The 10384-nt window shown below is 42.2% G+C and overlaps 1 long non-coding RNA gene across 2 annotated transcripts; it reads left to right on the plus strand.

Annotated features, from left to right (window-relative positions):
• Nucleotides 1-282: 282 nt before the first annotated feature.
• LOC148542056 (uncharacterized) lies at nt 283-3856 on the plus strand. Of its 2 annotated transcripts, none has more exons than XR_015878584.1 (3): nt 283-402; nt 2524-2610; nt 3592-3856. It is a non-coding gene; the product is annotated as an uncharacterized LOC148542056 (long non-coding RNA). The 2 variants fall into 2 exon arrangements; XR_015878578.1 differs by lacking the exon at nt 283-402 and adding an exon at nt 1060-1137.
• The last annotated feature ends 6528 nt before the right edge of the window (nt 3857-10384 follow it).

Genomic DNA, 10384 nt, shown 5'->3' on the forward strand with positions numbered 1-10384 from the left:
CCTATAGAAGTCTTGTTAGTAGGACTCTCTTACCTTTGTCTGTGTGGTAGTAACCAGTTTTGTTTTATTACGGATAATTTAAAAAAGTTAGTCTTCAGCTGCACAATTTTCTTGCAGTGTCTGGTTTACTCTAGGTCACAGGTTCTCAAACTCGGTCCTCGGGACCCCAAACAGTGCATGTTTTCCAGGTCTCCTCACAGAATCAAAAGTGATATAATTATCTCCACCTGTAGATCTTTTAAAATGTGTCAGTGAGTAATGACTACACCTGTGTGCCTGCTGAATGTCCTGGAAAACGTGACCTGTGTGGGGTCCTGAGGACCAAGTTTGAGAATCTCTGCTTTTTTTAATACTAGTCAATTGTTTTGATCTGGCTGTTATTTTAGTTCAGCAAAGATAAAGGTAAGAAAGTGAAGTAAATGGATTAAGAGAAAACAAATTTGTTAATCTTACACAAAAAATGTATGTGTTCAAATTTGCATCCACTGCTTCAGGTTTCCTCTAAAGAAAATAAATTAAACTATTAAGGGGAAATTTACTAACAATCATGTTTGGTCAATTTGGCCAAAGTCTGTGATAAAGGTGCGATTTTGCAAATCGGAAATTTACTATTGGTCAAATCGCATTGATATCACATGTCAAACATGACTTCGAAAACCAAATCACGTCAAATCACCATCGAAACAAACTTCATCAAAATAACATTGTCTCAATGCAAATGACGAATTTACTAAAAATCGTGTTTCCCAAATCGACGAGACTCGCACCCAAATCGCACCTCAATGCACTTGTTTTAAAAATCGTGTTGATATGTGCAAATCATTTTAATTATTCCCAACTCAATCAGGAGGCTTATAAAAGCCAACAAATTCAACTACAGCACTCTCTGCTGACAAGCATGGTTGAGGCAGGATACTCAGTCTGTGCACAGGCGCTTATTTCTAGTGGTCTGCACCAGCTGACTGAAAGGACCCAGGAGGAAGCTGTGTGTTGCATAATCTGTGCCTAAATCAACCTCCCACACCAGATTATGCAATGCACAGTCAGCAGGCAGGGCTACTGGTTTCATCTGGCAACTCTGTGAGCACAGAAAGTAGGAGGCAGGTTAGGGCTTTGGTGGTTGCCAACTATTTCAGTGTAAGTATATTATACACATTCTTGTTATTTTACCTTCAATGCCAAATTTTTTCATAAAGTAGAATAAACTAATGTTAATAAACCACAATTTAACCATTGCAGCAAATATTAAATTATGTATGTGTGTCTTGGTTTCCCACTAAATGAATGTATTACCTCACCAGTGGTCAACTACTTATCCAAGGCTTTTAAACTCAGGTGATGTCTTGCTACATAAATTTGGAAGTACACATCTTGGATCCTGTAATGTGTCCTATTGCCTGTAATGTGTCCTGTAAAGTAAAAGCTATTATAAATTAAGGACCATGGGTCTGATTCACTACAGATCGCAATTCTGCTCAAATGGCGTCTGATGGACACGCAGTGGATAATTTATGCACGCCCCTGCAACGTTGTTGAAACGCACTGGCACACCTGCGTTCGCCCAACCACCCCCACCACCCACAAATGGCACTTCCTGTCAATCACTCTGCAGAGACTACGCAGACCCAGAGCAATCGCAGTTACGATCGCAATTGTTACTTTGCGCACTGCGAAGCATACGCATGCGCAGAACGCAACAATCGACCGACTGCTTGCATATTAGCAACTGTGTTCCTTGGTGAATGAGGCCCAATGTCCCTTGATTAATCAAGCATTACTACTGTCTGTCACTTTAAATCAATAAAAAAGCAGCATACAATGCATTTGATAGAATACATCTCTGAAAACCAGAGTGTTAAGGCCCCCATACATCAGCAATTTTTCAATCAATTGCAGATTGTAGAATTGCCACAATCGATTGAAAAAGGGAAAGATTTTTATACTCGATCGATAGCAAATTGCACGATTGCTGCAATCAGTTGCTGATGTATGGGGGCCTTTAGGGGGCCTCTGTTTGTGCAGCATGTAATTGGCATGCTAATTAGTGACATTGTTCAAAACATCACTTTGCGGTGAAGTTTGTGACATTATTTGCACACACACTTTTTCAATAAGATGTCAGTGTGTGTACACATTTTTTTTATATAAAAAGTATTCCTAGTCATTTAGCCATTATGTTGAAGGTGTGTTAGCTACATAATACAAATTAGTACATGATAACAGTTTTTATAGTCTAACATAAAAGCAATAAAACAATGAATTTTTAATTAAGTTTTATTATGTCAACACCTGCATATAATCTTGTTACAGCCTTTTGGTGAAAGTTGGCTTGTTGAAAAAAAAAAATTCCCTCCAAAAGGGAACAACATAAATATAAAGACCTCTATTTTTTACAACATACAAATATAACATATTTTTTTGGTGCAGCATAGAAATCAAAGTGCAACATATTAGTTTTTTTTCAGAATACCAAAAACAATTCTAAACATATTAATTCACATTATTGTGAATATATCCATTCAGGTGGCTGGCTAGGGCATGGTGATGAGCAACTTGGACCTGCAGCTCCACCTCTAGTGCAAGCCCCAAGCCTAGGTCGTGTTGGTGCAGGTGAGTGGTTTAAACTGCTACCTTTGCTACTTGCAGCCTCAGGGAACTGACTCATTATGACAGAGCTAGAAGTTACCCTGTTTCAACACTTAGCACATTGGTTTGAGTTTGGAACATTAGTAAAAAAAAACCTCATTAAAGCTAGTGTTAGCACTAGTTTATGTCTCAAGTAATCAGGTCAACAATTCTAAAATCCCAGTTAAATTGTTATTATGCCTACTCACATTTTCAGTTGCAATAGAAGAAAGCCTGCTGTCACGCTTACGCAAATGCCTTGTAATTTGTGACAAGTGCCCAATTTGTCTGTCTATTAAGGCCACATGACTTTCATGGAATGTTGCCATGGACGTTAGGAATGCAGAGGCTGCATCTCCAGCCATATTTATTGTAAGTCAGGGATAAGTGGGCTTGGTGTTTGGGGCTTTTGTGGTGTCACTGGAAATGTGTAATGCCACCATTTCCTCAGGATAACCAAGTGGCTATATTGTTGGTGACCAAGAACTTTCAGTGTTTGGATCTAAAGGAAAATAATATATAAGTATGACTACATACATGAAAAACAAGTCAGCACACAACAGAATAACCAATTTTGGACTCTGCTTCCAAAAATAAATTATTTCAAAACAGGCAGCTGGCACCCTAAAAAAAAATCAGCTTGCCATTCCAGTTGGCAGATGTTTCAATTAGTGGTTGAAAGAATAACAGGTTGATGTATGATGCTTTTTACAAAGTTTAACATTTGATCTTTTGTGGGGTACAGCATAGCAAACATGTAGCTGTACACAAACATTTCTCATGAAGCATTTGGATTTTTTTGCTGTACATGCAGAAATTTTCTTAAATTAAACTTCTCCACTGTGCTGCTTTGCCACTTTATAGAGGAATTCCAGACATGTAACCCTAACTTTGCTTTTTCTAAAGTACTTAAGAAGACATTTACATGAAATTCAAAATGATAATGTATGGCTTTGTTCATCACAGATACTCAACAAATGGCTGCGCACAGGGAGGTGTCTGTGGCGTCGATGGACTTTTGGATTGTTGGGTCTCCCTACTGCCAAGAGAAGGTGGCAGTGGTGGTGGGAGTCTGGCAGACTGGCATGCTGAAGATAAAGCTTAAAGAAATGAAGCATGTGTAATTTACAATCAAAAAATGTGTTTATACATTTGCCAACGCACAATATGCAAAATGTATTTACCTGGCCTTCCATCATCCTGCCTTATGGCTGGTCTGACATTTTTCTTCTTGCCCCTTCACTTTTACCTGTAATGTAATATTGTGATATGAAAACAAATTGCATTGATATTAAAACATTTTTTATTTAAAAAAAAAGTGCAAGGACATTTGTACCAAACAACAAAAGAAATATATTGCACATTGGGCCTGATTCAGAGCCGCTCGCTAGATGCGATCGCTCGCACATTGTGTATGCAAATTGCGTAGGCAGTGCTACCGCACAGCAATACATTAGCACGCCCAGTATTTCTCAGAGAGTGATCACATAGTGTATGCAGACACCCACCAGCCTATTTTAAGATGCCCACTTGTGCACATCATGTCCAGGAAGTGTATGCAACCATCGGCACATCGGATGCTATCGCAGCGCTTGAGGTTGACCATACCCTGCCGCAAGCACTGCAAGCCCTTCAGTGTAAAAACAAGCCAGGTGATGTGTACTATGGCGCTGCCTCTATATTATGCACACCTCTAAAACACCGTTGAGATGCTCTGGCACGCCTGTGTTTGCACCTCCACTCCCCCCTTTTTAATGGCCAGCCCCTGTTACCACCTACAAATGGCTTCCCCGTCACCCACTCTGCTGGGCTGTCTATGCGCAGCGAGCGAACGCATTGTGAACTTTCGCTAAGGTATGCGCATGCGCACACTGCTTACACAATGCATACCATCGGCAGCAGCGAGAGTATGCATCTTAGCGAGCGGGTCTGATTCAAGCCCATTGTCCAAAACATTAGCAGAGCAGACAAGCAACTGTAGTAATGTTCCTTTTGCACATGCCAAGACAGTTGTAATGCATTTAGAAATGGCTGTAACAGATAAACCTGCCTTTAGTCACTACTAAAGTTCATGTTTTTTTTTCTTTTACCAAACAACATACAACACGTGCAAGCAAAATAAAATGGCTGTGTCGTGACATATATTAGTTAACATCAATAATTCACAATAATTCACAAATTATTATTATTATTATCTATTTATATGCGCCACAAATGTTCCTCAGCGCCTTACAAGGTATATCCAGGTATGCACAAAACAATACACATTGTTTGCTAAATTCGATGGTGAAAGAGTTTAAATTTCATTGCTAAGAACAAAAAGGTCACCGTAAACACATTACAATGACATGACAAAAGTAATGATTATGATATTACTCACTCTGCTTAAGCGGGGCATCTGTGTCGTGGACATGCACAGCCTGAACCACCTCTGATGGGATGATGGAGCACAATGGCTTTTCATACTCAAGCCACTCATGCTGGAAGGGGGATCCGGCACCGGTCTGCCTCTAGTGTTTGGCCTCTGTGGCCATTTTGCTCTTCACTCGCTGTTTGATATTGCTAAAGCTCTTTTTACACACATCTGTGTGCTTCAGCGTCCTGGAGCAGTTAACCTCCTCCAATATTTTCTGGCACAGCAAGGATTTTTTGCCACCACTTGTTCAGGAGGAGTATTACCCAAACAAATGGTCATGTCATAATGCTTCATAATCCCATTGATTAGGGCCACATTTTCCATGAATGCAAACCGTACATTGCAGCCACTCTTTGTTTTGGCTCCGGCCACTGAACCTTGATCCTTCTTCTCTTCCTCCAGCTCAGACTCCAGCAAAGGCTGCTGCACTGAAACCTCCTCCACTTCTGACTCTATCTCCCCTCCTGCTACCACTCTCCTCATCCATGACTACACAAAACACTGAACACTTATAACTAAAAGATAATAAAAACACCTCCAACACCACGTTACTCCCCCCCACACACATACACCACATACCATACACTCACAAATAATGACAAGACAAAAAAAACAAATATGACAAAGGACCAAAAGATAATAGACTTTTTAAAGTTACCAGACTACAGAGAAAAAAACAAAATAAGACAACTTTATATCTCAGCAAAAAACGCTTCTCTCCAACCACTGTGTACACTCCAACCAACACTAACACCACCAATGCAGGTGTTCTCGGTGGTTTGTGGTCGTATTTATAACACTATGGTGACGCCACTGTAGCATGTGCGAATTCTGACCAATCAGATTATGTTTGTGATTTTCTCCAATTTGCTCCGATTTCACACGCACATTTGGGGGGGTGCGAGTTCCATCATATTACGCATTTGTGAATTCAGTTGTGATAAACCCCCCGAATTGACTAATCTCGCACACACGCCATAACACGACTAGTTACACCATGACAAAACGCAAGCAAACACGATAAAAGTGCTTTTTGCTGCAAAAAACGTTCCAATGATAAGGTGTGAGAATGGATCGCATCCCAACATGATTCTTAGTAAATTTCTCCCTTTTTGTCAAATTACCTTAAATATATTCAGCTACTTTGAATATTTTTTAGAAGGGGTTTCTTAATTCTATTATCCATTACAATCTATTGTGCAAAAAATGCTGTGTTCTGCACCGTGTGAAGTATTTTACATGTATGGGAAATCCTCTCAGGTTTGTATTGCTGCAGAAGTGCAGCTTAGTTTCTGACTCAATGCTGTGTGAACAATATACAATTACTCCCTTGTGACTTACAAATGGAGACTGAGCACAGCACGTGATTCAGGAAATTAGACGTATCAAAAATATATAACAGTTGCAGTTACAATTAGTTTCAAGTGTAGCATATCCACTCACATGCTCTGCTTATTGTGTGTTATGGTTTTGTAGCCAACTGTATGGGGTCGAGCCTATAGCAGTGTGAGTAAGTGTGGCTATATGCTGTAGTTCCGGACTCACAGATTTTTGTTCACAGGAGCTCATTCAGACCTGGACGCAACGCAGCGTTTGCTCGTAGCTGGCCGATTTTTGCTTTCTGCACATGCGTATAAGCCGCAGTACGTGTGCACAAGCCAGTCTTAGTGACCAGGAATTGGACACTCGAAGTACACAGACTGAGCGCTACTTTGAGTGACAGATAGTGCCGTTTGTAGGTGGTGTCAGGAGAAGGTCTATGTAAATGGAGGAGTGATGTGTGAACGCAGGCGTGCCTGTGTATTGTAACGGCATTTCATGGGCCTGCATAATTAGCATGGAAGCGTCATTGTACACATCACTAGCTTGTATTTCAGCCTGCAGTGATTGCAGTGCTGGCGGCAGGGTAGGGTCTACCTCAAGGGATACGAGCAGATCCTATGGCTCTCGAGGTTACTGATATTACATACACTTCCCGGAGATGACGTGTGCTGCAAAGGAAAAGTGGGTGTCTTTAGACAGGCGTGCGTTCACTCCGCCATCGCTCTCAAAGATATAGAGGACGTCCTTAAGCCTTGCCGTGCGATCGCGGAATTTGCATACCCTGGGTGGGATGTACTAACCTTGCGAAGTACATCCCGCCATGCTTCGCATTCCTACTGATCACATATGTACTAACATATGCGATCAGTAGAGCAAAGGACAGCTCTTCCGATAAGAGCTGTCCTTTGCGATGTGCTCTGTGCCGTGGACTTCCGGATTTATGCCCCGGGAGTCCATCTGCGCATGCGCAGTGACGCGGCGGCGGTGGGGCATGCTGGGAGGGATCCGATCGGATCCCTCATAGCAGCCCAGTGTGGTAGAAGCCCACAGGCTTCTATAGGGTAACGCCAGCAAAAGCTGGCATTACCCCCTGCATCGGAGACCCAGCGGCCAGCTAGTGATAAATACGAAAAATGCGGGAAAATCCCGGAAACTGCGTTTTCCGTTTAGTACATCCCGCCCCCTGTCCATGATGGCTGAGAAAGTGTGCGGCATTGCATCTGGGTCTGTATCGCCCCCACAGTTCCTTAGGGCTGCCTACAAAAATCTGCAGTCAGGGGCAAGATAGAGCCGCAAGGAGGTGGTGAATGTGGTGCCATTACCGGCGATTCTACGCAGTTGCAAAAGCAAATCATACCCCTAGCACCTAATTGGATCGACCCCTAAGTATAATTGCTGGAAGATTATGTGGCCATAAGCATACCTTATTACCCTGACCCCACTATTACTCTGTAATTGCACCATGGAAAGATTTTTCTAGATTTATACAGCTATTTATTTGGGTACTGTTTGACAGTTGTTACACCCATCGCTCCTAAACTTGAACATACTGTACTGTAATAGACTTACAAGTGATGGGGAAGTAATTGATTAGTATATGCAGATCACCCAATCATTAGTCAAAAGAAAATCTAATAATTTTTATTGAAGAAAAAGTCTGCACATATCAGGAGACCTCACACCTTCTCTTTCCTTCTATCTCATTTAAATGATCTCGTCCAAAAAATCTAAATCAAGTTTTTGTATTTGGATGCACAGACACTGCCGCCTTAACACACACCTTCATTTATTTGTGCAAACGTAGCTGTGTGTGTCTTTACAAAACAGCATTATTTATCTGGACTTACTTTAACATGGAAATACATTAGTCATTGATTTAAGTGTTTACAGAAAACTGTCTCAGGCAGTCATTGAATTGAAAGGCTGCCAAAACATTATATTGAACTTCTGAATAGTATTTTCATGTTAATTTCCTTCTGTCACAAATCTGGTATCATAGAAGGAGCCCAGCTGCCAGACTGGAATGACAGTGTAGGGAGCAGAGGAGTTTAGATATACAAGCTGACGTCAGTACAGGGATAGACAAGTAGAAATGTTGTAAAGGAAATGCCGGGTTGGTATACAAGAAACAATAGTATTTATTTATTACCAGTTATTTATATAGCACACACATATTCCGCAGCGCTTTACAGAGAAATTTGGCCATTCACATCAGTCTCTGCCCCAGAAGAGCTTACAATCTATATTCCCTACCACATGCACACACACATACGCACTAGGGTTAATTTTGTAGGGAGCCAATTAACCTACCAGTATATTTGTTTGGAATGTGGGAGGAAACCGGAGCACCCGGAGGAATCCCACGCAAGCACAGGGAGAATATACTAACTCCACACAGTTAGAGCCGTGGTGGGAATCGAACCCACGACCTCAGTGCTTTGAGGCAGTAATGCTAACCATTACACCATCTGTGCTGCCCCAGTAGAAGTAGCAAGGCGATATCACAGGTACAAACTGCAGTAATCAGGCAAGGGAAACAGGAAGCTGCTGAGTTGGTTAGGTGTATGGAGCATTGTTTTAGTTGGACAGACACGTTGGGCAGTTAGATGGTTTGATGAAAGTTGGTCTAGAGTATGGCCAACATTAGTCCAATGCCTGCTCTCATTGGCCACTGGTTAGGAACAGGTGAAGCTCATTAAGTAATTAGAAATACCTGCTTAGCCAAATTACTGAGTTTCTAGCACTTATATTTCTCTGTTATTATTGCTGACTATAAATTTCACTTTGACTACTTTTTCTGCCTAATCCACTTTTAAATTTCTTTAACTTTTACCATAACTATCCAACCTTGCCTCCATTACTCTGTATCAGACCCTGGCTTGATCTTGACCACCACTACTTTACTTTTCTCTATTCCTGTGTATCTGAATTTAGCGTGCAGCCTTTACTTGTGCTACATAGACCTCTAAATTCTCAAACACACCTCACTTCTAAGCATCACATGGAGTATTATACATATAACAACCGGGATGTAGTTAAGAGACTGAAGGTCTCAATGCCAACGCTGGAATCCCGACAAGGGAGTTAAGATAGGTGTTGAAATACTGATGCTTATCTTAATCCTGACGCCAGAATCCAGGAGGACGACAGCCCGAAAGAAGGTAAGCTGGAGTGCCCATAGTGTTGGCTGTGCGGGGGGGGGGGGATGGTTAGGTTTAGGTAAGTTAACGGGGTTAGTGATAGGTTTTGGAGGGGGGAGGTTAGGGTTAAGCACTCTTATGGGGGGAGGACTAGGGTCAGGCACCACTGGGGGGGTTAGAGTTAGGCACTAATGGGGAGGGTTAGGCTACAAGAAGGGAGGGTTAAGGGGGGAAGGGTAAGTATACTTACCCTGCCCCTGTTGGGATACTAACCATCAGGATGCCACTGTCGGTATTCTAACAGGAGGCATCACGACAGCCGGCATTACATACCCATTTTACAGCACCCAGATCCTGCTTGTACCATGACAGCAGCATCAAGCCATGGCACAGTGGTCCCCACCTATTACTTATACCACACAACTATTAAAATTGTCAAGTACTCTCAGTTGCTGCACTATTATTTGTTCTACTTTGTGACACCCTTGTATGTATTTCCAGGGGCACCAAGAGAGCGGGGCGGGTACTAACTACCCGGGCCCAGGCTTGTAGAAGGGGCCCAGCAGGGGGCCTGGGTTCGGCGCCACCGCTCTCCCTCTTACCTGTTAGTAGCCCAGCACATGCTTCTGTGTACTGGGTTGCAGTGGGCGACTGCCTGTGAGGAGGGTAATCACACAGATCATGCCCCCCCCTGGATTTGTTCCGCACTACAAAAAGTTTTTTCCCCCTATTAGGCCACGCCCCCTTTCCCCCGGGCCAGGGCCGGCTCTCTATGGCCCTGGATATTTGATAGACCTGAATCAAACCTACTAAAGTAGCGATAATACTGCAATGTAAAATACAGTATCAAAAACTTACTAATCCCATAGTTACAGGATTC

This window comes from Taudactylus pleione, unplaced genomic scaffold (genome assembly GCF_031769625.1).
Source record: "Taudactylus pleione unplaced genomic scaffold, aTauple2 ptg000016l, whole genome shotgun sequence".
NCBI lineage: Eukaryota > Metazoa > Chordata > Amphibia > Anura > Myobatrachidae > Taudactylus > Taudactylus pleione.